Below are 17,872 nucleotides of genomic sequence, written 5' to 3' on the forward strand. Positions count from 1 at the left end.
AGGGCCATATCATAAGGCAAAATGTAACATCGAGAATGGAATGAAGGGTTCCATCTATATATATGGTTTACAATAATCTTTTGATACATAAGTACGTCAATAAATAAAGAGGGGGTAAGGTTTTGAGTTGAGAAAGCTAATCCATCGTTTCATCATCATCATCATCAACATATGGAATCATTTCTTTAATCTGATGTGATTATAATTTTAAAAAGCCACTACTTTCTCCTTTTCTATGATTTGCTTTTCGGCTTTGTGTACGTTGTATTATATTTTTTTTTATTAAAATCTTAACACATTTACATTAACCATATATTCTTAATCATACTTAAATATTTCTTATTACAAGAATGCTCTTGTCAAACAAACTCAAAGGGGATTTTGATGCTGGGGACCTACCTGCTTGACTTTCTCTATATGACAATTTTTTCTTAATTTAGTCCACAAACTTGGATTTCTTAAAAGTGTGATGACATACATTACAATATTATGCTACATTATCACCTAAAAACTAATATATATATATATATATATATAATTTACCTTAATGGAATCCAAATTCAAAGACTAAATTGGAAAGAACTTATCAAATTCCAAGAATAATGTGAACCAAAACAAAGGTTATGTATCAAAGTTGACATAGTTGCCAAGTTCAACAGCCAAAACTTACATTAACCCAATAAGTTAAAGTATACTCCAACTCCCTATACTCTTTTTACATTTGAAATTTAATCCCTACTTTTATTTCAAACAATATAATCCCTACACTTTTCAAATTTACCAATGTAAGTTCAGTTGTTACTACAATTAAAATTCTTCTATTCAATTCAACTTTTTTCAAAATGTAATAGAAGAATTTTAATGGTGCTAAAATTTAACTTGAATTTTGATTTTGAATAAGTAGAGAAGGGTAAATTCCAAATATATGAAGAATACAAGGGCTTAAACCATATTTTAACCTTTAAAATAATATCAAGTTACCAAGAAGCAATATCCATTCGGCCATTAGCCCATTACTCGGCAATCGTACTAAGGCCATGGGAAAAGACCAATTTTAGCTGAAGAAGATGAAAGGTGAATCAGGAATCCCAAGTTTGAGATGAAGAAAAAGAATACTAGTAAATTTTTGCATGGAATTCCAAGCTTGAGAAACCATTTCAGGAAAGCTTAGGATCAAGAGAAACACTTTATAGGGTGAAAATAGATCCATATTATAACAGCGGGTCCATACCATGAATGGTGTTTCATCATCCTCTTCATTCTAGAACAAAGTGGCACAAACATTTTTTACTACTTTAACCTATTTCAGTTCCCAAGCTCCTTCAATTTTCCATGTAATAATGGTTGAAAACTTCAGGAGAATTCACAGTTAATAAGCTAAAACTACAGAGATGAAGCCCTCCTAAGCAACAACTATCAAATAGTAATTTCCATGCATTTAGAAAAAAAGACTACAGGAATAAGAGCTAAAATCATAGACCTAAATACCTAATACACTAGTCAACTATAATATATCTTTCGGTCTATACTCTATATAAAGAGCGCAGACATGACAAGCAACGCAGACATGACAAGCAACAAGAGTAGGCCTTAAACTAAAACAAACTGAATGCTTAGTACCAAGTTAATTTGTTTCCAGAAACCCACACCATGCTAAGGTTTCACAGGATGATAGGGTGTGACAAATTCCAGCTGATTAAATTGATTACTGATCAACATCCACCAGCCCTCTAAATACCCTATGTTTGCAATTGTCCTTCATTAATTGCCCTATGTAAGGCCGATAGCACTTCTACCTGGTTCATGATATGTCCATTTCAAAGCTTACAAGTACCATTATCACATTATGAATTCAGTTCAATTCTCGTTATCAACATGATACGTTAGCAACCTATTTTGTTATGCTCCTACAAGTACCAGGAGCAAGCAACTTACCAAAGAATTCCTCAGCACATCCTCCTTGCCACACTTTGACAAAAACACCTCAGTTAGTTAAGAAATTAAGATTCAACTATAATATTAGCTTCAATTCCTCAATTATGATAGTAATAACATTTACAGTACATAGAGAATCAGCTACATATCACAGTACCCTTGAAAAGAAAAAAACAAAAGATTCCATAACTTTGTCATGGATGATGATAAGCCTGTATGAAGTTTGACAAATCTATTCAAGCATCTTCTTGAGGATGATTTTGTATCATTCTTCATTAACCCACACAAGTGAAGTCTGTGAAAGCAACTTTGTTTCCATATGGAGAATTTCAACAAGCTTCTGAACTTGTATCATTATTAATAGATAATCTTTTCAAACATCTAGCCTAGAGAATAATTATGTAAACTATTAATCCACACTTCCACAGTAGTAGTAAAAGATTTCCAATAGCAATATGACACATAACCCTGTTAAAGATCTTCAAGAGTCTTTTCTTCCAAAGTAGAAACACAGCATTGCTAGCATTACTAAAATTAGCATAGCAAAAACTATTTCATATAAACCAACATAAAGATTAAAATCAAAGGAGATAGCAGCAAATAAGGTTAAAGCATATACGCATGAAATCAAACTCCTCAACATTAATGATTATTAAATATGCCAAAAGTAAACCCCATGATTTGTCAGCTACAAATGGGCAATGCATGAGACCGCTCTCATTACACTGAGTACACCTGACCACTACCGTCCTCCGCTCCTTCACCGCCACTGCCATCTTGCAGCTCCTGTTACACCGAAAACACGGCAAGAACCTCACATGTCCGCAGCCACTGCAAACCTCCCCTGCTCTTCTCTTAGACAATCCTTTAAGTAAAGCATCAAACCAACATTCGTCCATGATCCTCATCACTTCATCGGCTCCCCCTATGTAACGTCCTTTAATAAAAACTCGGGGCGGCGTCATTTGGTTCGTTGATTCTTTCCCTTTCCCATTCATTAATTCCTCAACTCTTCTTTGAACCCAGGGTCCATAGAAGTGTCCCGTTCGCAAATTATAATCCCAAAACTTTCAATCGCTGATCTATCCGCATTGCAGTCTTCGATTGTCTTACGGATTCCCCTCAACGTCGTTGTATAAATCACCACTCTATTTTCCCCGTTTGGAGGGCATCTTTGGTAGAACTTGTCTAGATGGGATGGTTCTAAGCCAGTGTCATTTCCGGATTCGAGTTTTTTTTAGCAAGGAAGAAGGCTGTTTCAAGAAGGTGCTGTTTCTGTTTAATTTAGGATGAGTGTTTTCTTTTAAGTTAGAGTTCAAAATTTCGTTGTTGGGAATGGGGGAGAGGCGGCAGCTATCAGCTTCGAGGCAGGAGTTAATGAATTGGGGTCGGGAAGGGACGGGTCTAGGTTCGGAACAAAGCGATAAAAAATTTGTTGGGATAAACTCAATTAAGCAATAAATAAGTAAAAATAATAAAATAAATTAAGAAATTGAACAAATAAATTTTACGTGAAAAAATCTCTTCAAAGAGAATAAAAAATCACAGACAAAAATAATTTTACTATAATGACAAAAAAACAAAGAGTACAAAAACTAGGGATAAACACTAAACCCCGAAAACCTGAAAACAAATAACCCTCAAAACGTAAACATAAAATTCTCTAAATGTTTTATGAGTTCTAATATTTAATGGGTGTATTTTTGAAGGTTGTAAAAGAGTCTAGACTAATTAGAGTTTAATTGAAATAAATAAATAGAGTTTAACTGAAACATTATTTCTCAAATTTGACTAAAATAGAAGTCATACTCAACAAAATCAGTGAGGGTGAAAGGAGGCGGTGGAGTGGGCGGCGTAGTGGTGGATTGAGGCAGCGGATCAAGGTAGAATAAGCCATATGTGGTGGAAGTGAGGAGACAATGTGGCGACCCAGTGCTGAGATGCCAAGTTGAGTGAAGTCGTCCTCCTGGTTCAGCATTTGAGGAAACGCAACCCAACACCCCCCCCATTGCCCCTTGAAGATGTTTGTTTGAACTTTTAAGGCGGAGAGTTTGGAGAAGTGTTGAAGTGAAAGAGAATGGATGAATACTACAATATGACAGTGACAGAGAAAGCTATTCAAATTTTTGGGAGGGGAAAGGAAAGAAGTTGTTCTGCTAATCGCACGCAACGCTTTTTAATTAAAGGTTAAAACATGCCATTAGTCCTGTACTTATATATAATTCGAGATTTGATCCAATCCTTCTACCTTTTTAATTTAAGGTAAATTATTTGGGTGGTCATCCAACTTTCAGGTAAATTTTATTTTGGTCATGCAACTTTAAAAACTTTCAATTTCATCATCAACATTTTCAAAATTTAAAATTTTAGTCACCCACCCATCATTACTTAATGGGAAGCTGATGCGGACTTGTTTTTATTATTCTAATAATAAATTTAACCTTCCAATGTGTACACGTTTTATCAATTTAATCTTAAATCTAAAAATTCAACAAATTAAACCCTTAATGTTTACAAAATTTATCATATAGTTCTAATTCTAAAAAAATTAATAAATTTAGCCCTAAACATTTACAAAATTTGTGAATTTAATTCTAAGTCTAAAAGTTAAAAAATTATTTAAAATTTTCAGTTTTGGATAAAAATAATTAAAAATTCTAAAAAGCATAAATAAATAATAAAGAAAAACCCAAAGCATATGCATTAAAAATAATTATATTAATACGAAACAAAATAAATTATAAATGATGTAGCTCTTCAATTTGCTTGCTCTTCAATTTCATCCCTTCTTTTATTTGTTTTTTTATAGTAATGAAGTCCAACCAAGTTAAGCAAATTTCAGCTTTGGTTTGAACACGAACCCCAACGATTTCAAACATTCGATCGGTTTCAGAGTGTAAACATTGTTCCACAAATTTAATAAGCGATTCATCTTCCACTCCAACCCTACCATCATTTTTATTTATGGTTTTCAAACAATTGAGCTTGCTTAATATATTTAATTACATTGGTTTACTTCAACACTAAGAACGTGTTTGGTTAGGGGGAATGCATGCGTATTCCCCCTATGCAGCGGGCCCACTGCTATTACACCGTTTGGTTCGCTGGAATCCTAATCCGCGTGTAATCGGTTACCCCCCTATGCAGTTATTGCGCGTAATAACTATTACGCTCCCTCATCCCCGATTTCCCAATCCGTGTTTTCCCCTTCTCTGCTTTTCCGTTTTTTGCCCTCGTCCTCAGCCTTCAGATTCTCCAACGCCTCCTTGCACAGGTAAGTTCTTTTCCCTTCCACTCAGTCCATCATTGATTTGAGTTTGTTTCTTTGATTTTCTTCATTTTATCAAGAAGGAGGAACCGATTTGCTGTTTTATTTTAACTGTTCACTAACCCAAATCGATTTCCCTTTTCTTATTTCAGACACCTTCTTCATCGCAATCTTGCCCGATTTTGCATTCACCCGGTTAGTTTTCCAGAGGTTTTTCCAAAGATTGTTTTGCATGTTCGATTGGAAGACATAATTTTAGGGCTAAATAGTTTGTTTCGGTTCTTACCTGTATAGCATTATTTGTTTCGGTTCTTTCTTTCGGTTCTTGCCTGTATTGCATTGTTTGTGGGAGTTAATCGATTTCCCTTTCTCATTACAGGTTGTTGTTCATCGAACTCTTCTCCGATTTCCCTGGTTACAGGTTAGTTTTCCTCCCCAAGTAAAACTCCTCTGCGATTTGTGAAGAGAAACTTGAGGGGACGAATCTGCTCTCCCTTGCTATTCCTACTTAACTGCTTTCGATCTGTTGTTTTTGTTCTTTGGCATGCTAATGAGCTTTATGATTGTTTAGTTGTTGTTTGGCATACTTAATCTGCTCAAATTCCAAACAATGGAGATTTTGCGTAATTTTAGTTGTTGTTGCGTCTTGGTCTGTTTGGTCTGTTTATATTTTGTTGTTAGTAATGCTCTACTCTTTTGGCTAGATTTTGTTCCAGTTTGCTTAGCTTAGGTGGAATGGTGTTGGGTTTGATAGATATCTTACATCTGATACATGGAAGATTGTTGTCTCTTTTCCTTTGTTTTGTAATCCAAAGACTTTTAAGGCATGCAAGGATGTTAATTGAAGTTGTTTAAGCTATGTTTATTATTTCATAGGTAGTAGTACAGAACCATTAGGTTCATTTTGGTTGCAATCAAAGTTAATAAGCTTAACTGCAGACTTGAGGCAGTGAGCAATTACGACTACATTTTCTAAGTTAGCTTAATGACTGATCCAGACTTGTGAATTGCCATTTAAATTCAGACAGTTTTGTGATACTCTGCTGTTGTTTGAAGGAGTTTACAGTGGAAAATGTTGTTAGTGCTGTTTTTTCAATTCAGAAATTGTTTAGTTGTTGTTAGTGAGTAGAAGATGATAGGGGAAATTGTTGCGTCTGTTTTGATATTATTTTATAGGTTCTGGTTCTTGCTTGTTTTGGCCATTATTAATTGCAGTTTTGCAAGTTTTGATATTATTTTATAGGGTTAATTATGTTATTATTAAAGAGTCAAATAATTATTGAATTAATTTACAAGGCTTTTTTTATATAATAAGCTCTCTATTTTTAATTATTGAATTAATTATTAAAGACTCAAACAATCAATCAAGTTCCAATTTCGATTCTTATATAATGTCCAAATTTAAGATTACATCTTCATATTTTAATTAAAATATAATTCGGTACATCAACGATTAAAATGCTAACATAAATTTTTATACTTGATAATAATATTCAAATTTCTTATTTAATTGAATTGATTATAATATTATTTTCAAATAAATTATCAAATTATAAAATGACACTCAATTGACATAATTATTCATAAAGAGTTCGTTCCTTTTCAAATGCGTATAATGTTAATTACTCATGTTTTTGTTACAACAACGGAGAAAATGTTCTCAAAATTAAAATTGATAAAATCTTCTTGAAGATTAACAATATCTCAACAAAAATTGAATGAATTAGCTATTTTATTAATTGAAAAAGATATCTTATCTGAAATTTATTTTAATAATTTGTTTCTCTAAAGTCTAAAAATAAATTTTAAATAAACATTTATAATGTTGATTTAATAGTTAGTTAACTAATTTGAAGGTCTATTTTACAGTTTCAAATTTTAAGTTTTAGAAATGTTGAGACACATTAGCTAAATATATTAACAATTTAATTACCTTAGGTGCAATTTACCTTAAATTTAATGATTAGTAATAAATTTGGTAAAAATTTGATTAATAATTATTAAGCCTAGTATAGTATTACTTCATAAATGGCTTCTCAAAAGTGTTAGAGCCGTATGTAATACCAAACTAACAACTTTCTAAATCGAATTATTTTTGAAAATTATTTTTGAACCCAAAAGCAAAAGCTACAAATTTGAACATGCTTTATAATTTATTAAATCATAATGAGTTTAGTTATAATCTAACAAATACAAACAATTAATTTTAGTTCAATTATACATATACCTACAAATTTTAATTACGAAGACGAAAAATTTAATAATTTATAAATATATTGATAATGTGTAATTGCAACTTGAGGATTGATCTTGAGTTCTAATTTTAATATGTTGCGATAATGGCTCAAATGCGCCTTTAATTGCACAAAGTGTGAGGCGTAAAAGAATTGGTGCTGCATTGACAATATGGTTGCAAATCTGTAGAATTGCGATTTGGTTCTTATTTAGAATGGGTGCCAGCCTTAGCCTACATACTTATAGACCAATGATTAGGTCCTTATTTGTTGATGTTACTTTAGGTATCTAGTTTATGAAACTTTGTTGGTGTTTGATTAAAATTCAGTATTGTACTAAACTTTGTTGAATTATAATTTAATTATCTTTTCATTCAGGATGTGTTATCAAGATAAATTTATATCAAACTAACGATATAATTTTAGGGCTAAACTGTTCACCTTTTGATTCATGATATTAAAAATAGTAAATAATGTTAATTTATTTATTTTTTCTTAAGATAAATATGTCAGGTGTTCCACAATCACATGCTTCTTCTCAAGCTTCTCGAGGAAGCAAAAGAAAATGGGTTCCAGAAGAAGATGCAGCCTTGGTTTCTTGCATGGTGGATTTGCACAATGTAGGAACATTTAATACTGATACCGGGTTCAAAGCCGGTTATTTGAACGAGCTAGAGAGAATGCTAGAAAAGGCTTTACCAAGAGCAATGTTGAAGGCGAAACCAATTATTGAATCTCGGATTAGGTGCCTAAAAAGGGAATGGTCAGTTGTCTATGACATGCTTAATGGCCAAAATAATAGCGGCTTTGGTTGGGACGAGCATAGGCAGCTCGTTGTTGCTGAAGATGCAGTTTGGGAATCCTATGTAAAGGTAAAATGTATTTCAAGTATTTATTTGTTTTTTTACAAAACTTATAACTAATATGATTTCCTCATTTTTTTTAGAGTCACAAAGAAGCCTCTCAGTTCAGACATCGTTCTTTCCCTTACTACAACCAGCTTACTGCCATATACGCAAGAGATCGGCGATCGGGAAAGACGCTCAAACAATTCTTGATGTTCTTGAAGAAATACATCTTGAGGATGTACGTACTACAAATATGAATGAAGAGAAACACATTCTATGATTGCGGAGCTGACGTCTCTTTAGACGACATGGATGTTTCTGGTACAGATCCGCGAGGAGATAGAGACCAAGGGGGTTCCTCATCTTCAAACAAGAGAAAGAAGAAATTTGATGCTCGTGATAATGTGTATTCTTCATTTGATGAGGCTGCCACTTTGTTGGGGGAAAAAATCCAGGCTGTTGGCGATCAAATCAAGAGGAGTATTGCCTCGAGGTGGTAGTTCAATGAAGTCGGAAGAACATCAAAAGATGGAAGAGAAAGCTTCAAATTTATATTCAGCCTTATGGTCAATTGAAGGTTTAACCGATGATCAGCGGTATGATGCTTTGAGTAAAATTCCCGATCATCCAACTCAAATTATCCTTTTCTTTAGTTTAGCTTCTATTGCCCGATTGGAATGAGTCAGAAGATTTCTTTCTCACCATTAAATATCAATGTTCAAACTTTTTGATGTTGTAAAACTATATAACATATGGATTATGATGTTGTAAAATTATGTTTATGCAGAATATAATTCTCAAGTTATATATTGATTTTAGTAAATTCATATAAGAACATTTTATTATTAAGAATTTTATGAAATTATATATCACTATTAAATTATATTTAATATTAATTATTTTAAATTGTATAAATTCATATAAGAAAATTTATTATCAAGAATTTTATGAAATTATATATTATTATTAAATTATATGTAATAATTATTGTTTTAAATTATACAAATTCATAAAATATAATTTATTAGTTATAATTATTTTAAATTTTATTAAATCATATATTTTAATTAAAATATATTTAATATTAATTATTTCAAATTTTCTTTTATAGTATCATATATTATGATTTGAGTAAATTCATATAAGAATATTAATTATTAAGAATTTTATTAAATTATATATTTTAATTATAATATATTTAATAATAATTATGTTAATTTATATTTTACAAGTATCATATATTATGATTTGAGTAATATAAGAATATTAATTATTAAGAATTTTATTAAATTATATATTTTAATTATAATATATTTAATAATAATTATGTTTAAATATGATTAAATTATTTATTATTGATATTAATAATCTTATTAAAATTTAAATAACAATAACAATAATAATTTACCAAAACAAATTTCGCTAATTATTAAGAATTTTATTAAATTATATATTTTAATTAAAATATATTTAATAATAATTATGTTTAAATATGATTAAATTATTTATTATTGATAATAATAATCTTATTAAAGTTTAAATAACAATAACAATAATCATTTACCAAAACAAATTTATGCTAAGGGTATTCTAGTCATTTTAGTTTTTTCCATTATGCTATTACACCTCTATTCCATTCAACCAAACACAAGATTACTATTACGCCTCTATTCCATTACACCTCTATTCCATTACACCTCTAATCCAATACAGCGAACCAAACGTGCCCTAATAGTTTCACTGCAAAAGAACTCGAAACACCCATTGCAAAGCTATGAGCCAAAATCAACAATTCCAAAGCTAAATTACATAAAAGAAAACTTTAAAAACCTTGAAGTCTTCATACAAAAGAGGCCATCTTTGCTTGAATAAGGGCTCCCATAACTCCTTCCACACCCGAGAACAATAGCTCAAGGAGGAAAGACCAGACACCTTATAATCTGACAACCCAGAAATCATGTTTAAATTCCACCGATATCCAGAACGATGAAAAGAACAAAAAAAATTGGAACCTTGTGAGAAAATATATATAAAAAAAAACAAAAAAAAGAAAGGATGAAAATGAAGAGCTAGTAAATTACCGCAAGGGAAGAAGCAATTTTGAGAGCTACATCGTTTATAATTTATTTTGTTTAATATTAGTATATTTATTTTAATACATATGTTTTATTTTTTATTTATAATTTATTTATGCTTTCTAGATTTTTAAATCATTTTGTCAAAATAATTATTTTTAAATATTTTTCTTTTGAAAACTTTTAGATTTAGAATTAAATTGACAAATTTTGTAAATATTGAGAACAAAATTTGTTGATATTAAATTTAGGATCAAGTTGATAAAATGTGTAAATATTGGAGAGCTAAATTAGTTATTAGGCCAATAAAGATAGACCCACATCAACTTTTCCATTAAGAATTTAATTGTGGGTGGCTAAAATTTTAAATTTTGAAAGCATTTGTGATGAAATTGAAAGTTTTTGAAGTTGAGTGACCAAAATAAAACCTACTTGAAAGTTGGATGACCATTCAGGTGGTTTTATCCTTAATTTAAAAACCCAATCCAATCATTATTATATTTGATAGTTTCTATCAAATTTGTCAAGTTAGCATGCTTATTTTATGTCAATTTTATGTCATGTCATATGAGGACCACCTAATCAAAATTAGAAGTTGATAAATTTTCATAGAAAATAATAAAAATTTTAATAAATGGACTAAGATTTTAAATAAATAAAGGGAACTTAATTTTTCACTTATTTAAGTACATAACCTAAATCTTGAATTTTGTTAAAGTGTGGGGACTAAAAACATATTTTGTAAAAAAGCTCATTTTATCAACTTAGTTTAATTTAATTTAATTCAAATCAAAATCTGAGTAAATCAATTCTTGAATAGTCCTCAGTGGAGTTAACAAGCTGTCATGACGTGGTAGATGAGAATCTAAAGAGTTAGACACAAAAATTTAAAAATATGGAGTCACCATTAACCAATTTGAGCTATGTCTATCAACCATCTATCACCTAAAGTTTAAGACTAATCCTAAGACTAATCTAAGGAAAAACTTAAAAACTATTCTCTATCTTATTACCAAAATTTGAGTTTAGGAGTACTGTCACACCCCAAAAGCGATGGATTCAAAAAGGTGAGTAAGGTATGTATGTAAACTATTTTGGCACTGTGATAGTATAATCTGCCACTCTATTGATTTGCTGGTGACTTAGAGTATTAGCACATACTAGCGTTAAAGTATCTGGCTGTTGGTGATACCTAAGAATTTAGTTACAGGGTATATTCAAGTGAAGAAATAGTACGTCTCAGAGTTTTGGCTGAGCACTAAGAGCTTATCAAGTGTATGAGAAAGATGTAGGAGATTTGATTGTCTTTAAGACCGTGCCATATGTGAGTCACCACCAAGGTATAGTACGCCTAGTTTACACGAGCATTGTTCTAGTTGGTGTTCGTAATGGGATTAGTTGGGATTCAATTGAATTGATTAGACTTTCTCCATGACTGGTCAAACAGTAACAAAGATCTTCACCATATTCTCTTTACCTTCCCTCGAATTTTTGTAGGAAAATTAAGATATTTGGGTTAGGTAAGCATCGTCACTTGTCAAAGTCCACAGTAGGGGAGATAGGGAGTTTATATCTATTAAGGGAGAAGACATTTCAGATGACTTTACTTTCTACTTTACATTCTAGTTCTTTTTTCTAACCTAAATGTTCTCTTCTTCTTCGTTAAGATAGAGCTAAGACCTCATTTAATCAATAGATGATTCAACCTTCTAGTAAGTCTTATAGCCCTGTATGTTATGATTGTTGATGAGTAATGATGTTAAAAGGTGCAAGAACAGTAGCGTGTGAGTGAAAGGCCCTGCATGGAGATCGCACGTAGTTGAAACGTTAGTAAACTATTTGTGAATGGGGATTCTAATGGAAATTTCATGATCTTGTAAGCAGTTGCTAATGTTGGATTAGGAAGGAAAATCGAAACAGAAACTCCAGATCAAGGTAAAGGTAGGTCTCTAGTGCATCCCTAGACTCGAGTTCTGCATGATATATTATAATGATTTCTGGTAAGGTCGATGTTCATATAGATGTGCATATCTTCTTGAGAAGTTGTATGTATGTATGGTTATGTGTGATCTCTTTGAAGAATTTGTATGTATGTATGTATGTATGTATGTATGTATGTATGTATGTATGTATGTATGTATGTATGTATGTATGTATGTATGTATGTATGTATGTATGTATGTATGTATGTATGTATGTATGTATGTATGTATGTATGTATGTATGTATGTATGTATGTATGTATGTATGTATCTATGTAGATATGTCCATTATGTTATTTGAGTGATGCATGACTAAGTATGGTTGGTGATAATGGGGTTCAGGCGGAGTGTCGAGAAAGTATGTGATATAATGACAGACCCCATGGTGGTGCTTTGATGACTTCCGATAGGACAGTAAACATGAAGTCCAGTATGGTGAAATGTAGTCCATCGGGACAATAAACACGAGAATCGCTGAGATAGTAAAAATGAGAAAGGCTAATGTGCGATGCACTGCATGAATATGATGATGTGTGGTAAACATGCATGGGAAATTATGTGTTAGGAAGTATAATTCTATTAATATTATAAGCAAAATCTATGTAGATATGTCCATTATGTTATTTGAGTGATGCATGACTAAGTATGGTCGGTGATAAGGGGGTTCAGGCGGAGTGCCGAGAAAGTATGTGATACAATGACAGACCCCATGGTGGTGCTTTGATGACTTCCGCTAGGACAGTAAACATGAAGTCCAGTATGGTCAAATGTAGTCCATCGGGACCATAAACACGAGAATCACTGAGATAGTAAAAATGAGAAAGGCTAATGTGCGATGCACTGCATGAATATGATGATGTGTGGTAAACATGCATGGGAAATTATGTGTTAGGAAGTATAATTCTATTAAGATTATAAGCAAAATCTATGTAGATATGTCCATTATGTTATTTGAGTGATGCATGACTAAGTATGGTTGGTGATAAGGGGGTTCAGGCGGAGTGTCGAGAAAGTATGTGATACAATGACGGACCCCGCGGTGGTGCTTTAATGACGTCTGCTAGGACATTAAACATGAAGTCCGGTATGGTGAAATGTAGTCCATCGGGACCATAAACACAAGAATCACTGAGATAGTAAAAATGAGAAAGGCTAATGTGTGATGCACTGCATGAATATGACGATGTGTGGTAAACATGCATGGGAAATTATGTGTTAGAAAGTATAATTCTATTAAGATTATAAGCAAAATCTATATAGATATGTCCATTATGTTATTTGAGTGATGCATGACTAAGTATGGTTGGTGATAAGGGGGTTCAGGCAGAGTGTCGAGAAAGTATTGTATATGACGGACCCCGCGGTGGTGCTTTGATAACGTCCGCTAGGACAGTAAACATGAAGTCCAGTATGGTGAAATGTAGTCCATCGGGACCATAAACACGAGAATCGCTGAGATAGTAAAAATGAGAAAGGCTAATGTGACAGATATGTGAAAAAACCATGATCATGACAGATATGTAGTCCATCGGGACCATAAACACTAGGGTTTCTTTATGTCCCGAGGGTGATGATGGGCAAACCTTAGGCAATACTAAGTTTAGGCAAATCCGTATCATTAAACATGACAGTTTACATGGTGCATTTGTGGCTATTCAATTGGGAAGCCTTTGTGGCGAGTCACCTTTAAAGCCTTTATGGCGACTCACCTGTAAAGCCTTTAAAACACCCTTTACCCGATCCGGTAGTCAAACTCGAGTAATGAGATGTTACGAACAATTACCAAACAATTTCATACAATTTATTAATCAAAGTCTCAAATAAATAATAAATAAATACATATGAGCATGCATAAATACATTATTCAATCTATTTCAGGTAAATATTGAGTGTACAAAAGCATGAAAACAATTCTGGAATGAACAGGGATCAATTTGAATTAAAAACAAAAAGTTGGCAAAATTTTAGGAATAAGGGACACACGACCGTGTTTCGAGACCGTGTGGAAGAGTTGAGGACGTGTGGATGGTCACATGGTCGTGTGAGCAAACCGTGTAACAACCTGATGTTGTGTAAAATTAGGGTCACACAACCGTGTGGGTCGACATAGCTTAGCTCGTGTGACTCTAGAACATGGTTGTGTGGCCAGACCGTGTAACTCTCTGAGACCATATGCAACAAAAATTACCAAAATTCATAGGCCACACAACTGTGTCTCCAAACCATGTAGGGCACACGGCCGTGTGCTAGGCCTTGTGTACACGTAATTACCTTTCAAAATAAGTTTTTTAACATGCTTCACTTTGGCTACAAGTCATTCATTTTAAACCACAACCAACCATGGTAAAAGCAATCAAAACAAGCTAATTTTATCAATTATAATCACCATCCTAAGTGTCTAACCAATATTATACAATTGGCACCTCGATTAATAATTCAAAGCTAACCAAATGGATATATATAAATGCACAAATATGTCTTCAAGGCACCTTAACAATTTCCATCATTCTAACACAACCAAAAGAGCATACAAATACCATATTTTAAATAGTTTGCTTTAACTTTTAGGTTAAATCGTATTGTTGGAGATTTGATTGAATGGTTAATGTTGTGTCCTCTCCCTTTTTATTTTGCTTTGAAATATTTTGGATGAAAAGAGAATAATGTTTCTCTTTCAATTCACTAATATCATCTTTTAAATTTCTTTTAATTCCATTTGTTTTATTTTATTATTATTTTTAATTTAACTAAATTTTATAATAGAAAACATAAATAACAATGAATTTTAACCTACCACAAATTTATTCTTAATAATGGTTCATTTACTTTACAAATCCTATATATTAAATTCTAATTGTAATTTCTTAATAATTCTTACTTTAATCACTTACGTAATTTAGTCCCTATACTCTAATTAAACACTATTTTGATGAAATTACCTATCTCAAATTCAATTCATTCCTATAGGTTCGGTTCATGGAAACAGAGTCCCGAAACCACACTTTTCAATATCACTGAATTTCGGGTCGTTACAACCTTTGTGGCAAGTTACCTATAAAGCCTTTATGGCGAATCACCTGTAAAGCCTTTGTGGTGAATCACCTATAAAGCCTTTGTGGTGAGTCACCTTTAAATCCTTTGTGGCGATTCATTTGGAAAGCCTAAGTGGTGAATTGTTAGTCTGCCTTTATAGAGAGATTTGGGTATGCCTTTGGGACATTTTTTGAAAGAGTCCTCGGCAGTGTACTCGACTGATAAATCTACCATAGTAACTCAGTAGGTCAGAAAGAGAGCTTGGCATATATGAAATTATGGGTGATGTAAGTGCCCGTCAAATCTGAAAGTTTTCCCATTTTGTATTGAAGTTATTTCTATTGGGTGATCTAAAATATTTCCTTCATCGAACCAAGTTTGTTGTTTGGGTCAACATGAAGTTACGGTGTGACTGGTATTCCGACAGCCGTCAGAGCCAGTATATGAGTCCACCGAGAGTAATGTCCATAGGTATATCATTCTGAGAAATGTATCTAATTTCTATCTTTAAGTGACTACGAAATGGAATTCATTGTAAGGTGGGAATTCTGTAATCCGCCAATCGAGCAGAACGTGTACCAGGTGGTCGAGTTAGAGGCCGATGTATTGTAACACCCTAACTCGTCTCCGTCGCCCGATTAGGGTTACGAAGCATTATGGAGCATATCGAAACAATTAACATCTTTAATTAATTTGTTACTTAATCTACAATAAAATATTCAAATCTCATGACATTCATAATGTATATACATTTATGAGCTTTATAACGAACTTACGGAACCTAAAAACAGTTTAAAAACAATCAAGGATCAATTTGAACTAAAAAAGAAAAATACAGAAAAATTGGAAACGGGGTCACACAGATGTGTGGGTCATGGACATGGCCATGTGGCAAAACTGTGTACAGCCCGAAATAAGTGTCACATGGTCGTTTCTTTAGGCCATGTAACAAACTATGCCTGTGTGACAAATCCTGCACCAAAAATCAAGCAACCACACGGCCGTGTGGGTGACCGTGTGTGGCACACGGTCGTGTGACAACCAATGTCCCAAGCTTTATGCACTTAAATTGACTTCCAAAATAAGCCAAAACAATGCTCCTTCCTTAGGTGCCAAGCCAACACAAATTCAACCACTTACATGCCTACAAAGCACATTTGACACCATATTTCATAAACAAAATTAATCCACATCTAATGCTACAAGTTCTTACTTTAAACATAAACCAACCATACCAATTTATCCATTCCATTCACATTCCATTCTACCAAAGCCTATTCACTTTCAAGAAGCACAAAAAAGTGACCAAAACACACATATATAGACATTTACAAGCCAAAACCAATCTCATGTATACAAGTAAGTTTGAACTATGCTTAAACAACATCATAATGACAAAATAGCTTAAAAGCTCCTAGTACATGTCATTTATAACCAACATCAAAATACCAAAAACATCTACCAAGATGAGGGACGAATAGTGTGAGCTCCGACTTAAACTTCCAACTATACGAGCTTTTAAAGATCCACAAGAGAAAAATGCAAATAACATAAGCAATAAGTTTAAAAAATTATATAAACATAACTCACTGAATAAAAGTTAATTTACTTTAAACATGCATTATTCCAATTATCATCTATGTTTTCATTTGATTCCTATTTACATAACAATCCTCAAACCATTAATAAAACATCCATTCAATTTGTGCACCTTTCTGAATAATTCACTATTCAGAGGATGTCGTGGTATCTTTCAACCATGGTATTACACATTTTCAAGGTGGTGCCACAGTATCTTTCAACTATGGTCTTGATTTTTAGCCCGATGTATTGCCATAGTATCTGTCAACTATGGTCTTATTCATTTCGGAATTAATATCATAGTATCTTTTAACTATGGTCTTTTTTATTTCCGATATAGTGTCATAATATCTTTCAACTATGGTATTATATATTCCGGTTTGATACCATGGTGTTTTTCAACTATGATCTTTCTCGTTTCGGGTATAATGCCATAGTATCTTTCAACCATGGTCTTTCTCGTTTCTAATGTCAATGAATCCAATCACCAAATATATGGATAACATCAAATTATAATCAACAACTAAATAATTGCTTTAATTAACTTATGAACACAAAACTGACAACTATTCTACTACTTTGGCTTTTTCACGATTAACGTCCGATTAATTTGTCTCTTGATCTAAATAATAATTTCCACTCAATTAATACATTCAAACATCTCAATTAACTAATCCCAAGTTAATATGACATTCATTGATATTTACATAATTACCCCAACAATTTACCCTTTAAGCAATTTAATCCTTAAATTCAAAACTTATAAATTATCCACATTCAGAAAAAATCCAAGGTAACTGAATTCATAGAACCTCACTACAACCCATATCTAACACAATTTCACAACAATTACCATGCAACTTTACTAATTTCACAAATTGATCATTGAACATCAAAAACTATTTTACAAAATATT

The 17,872-nt window shown here is 32.3% G+C and overlaps 1 pseudogene; it reads right to left on the bottom strand.

The window, feature by feature from the left end:
* Positions 1-2,481: 2,481 nt before the first annotated feature.
* On the bottom strand, positions 2,482-3,944 carry LOC105793267 (uncharacterized; annotated as a pseudogene).
* Between the last annotated feature and the right edge of the window lie 13,928 nt (positions 3,945-17,872).

This window comes from Gossypium raimondii, chromosome 8, assembly GCF_025698545.1.
Source record: "Gossypium raimondii isolate GPD5lz chromosome 8, ASM2569854v1, whole genome shotgun sequence".
NCBI classification, from domain to species: domain Eukaryota; kingdom Viridiplantae; phylum Streptophyta; class Magnoliopsida; order Malvales; family Malvaceae; genus Gossypium; species Gossypium raimondii.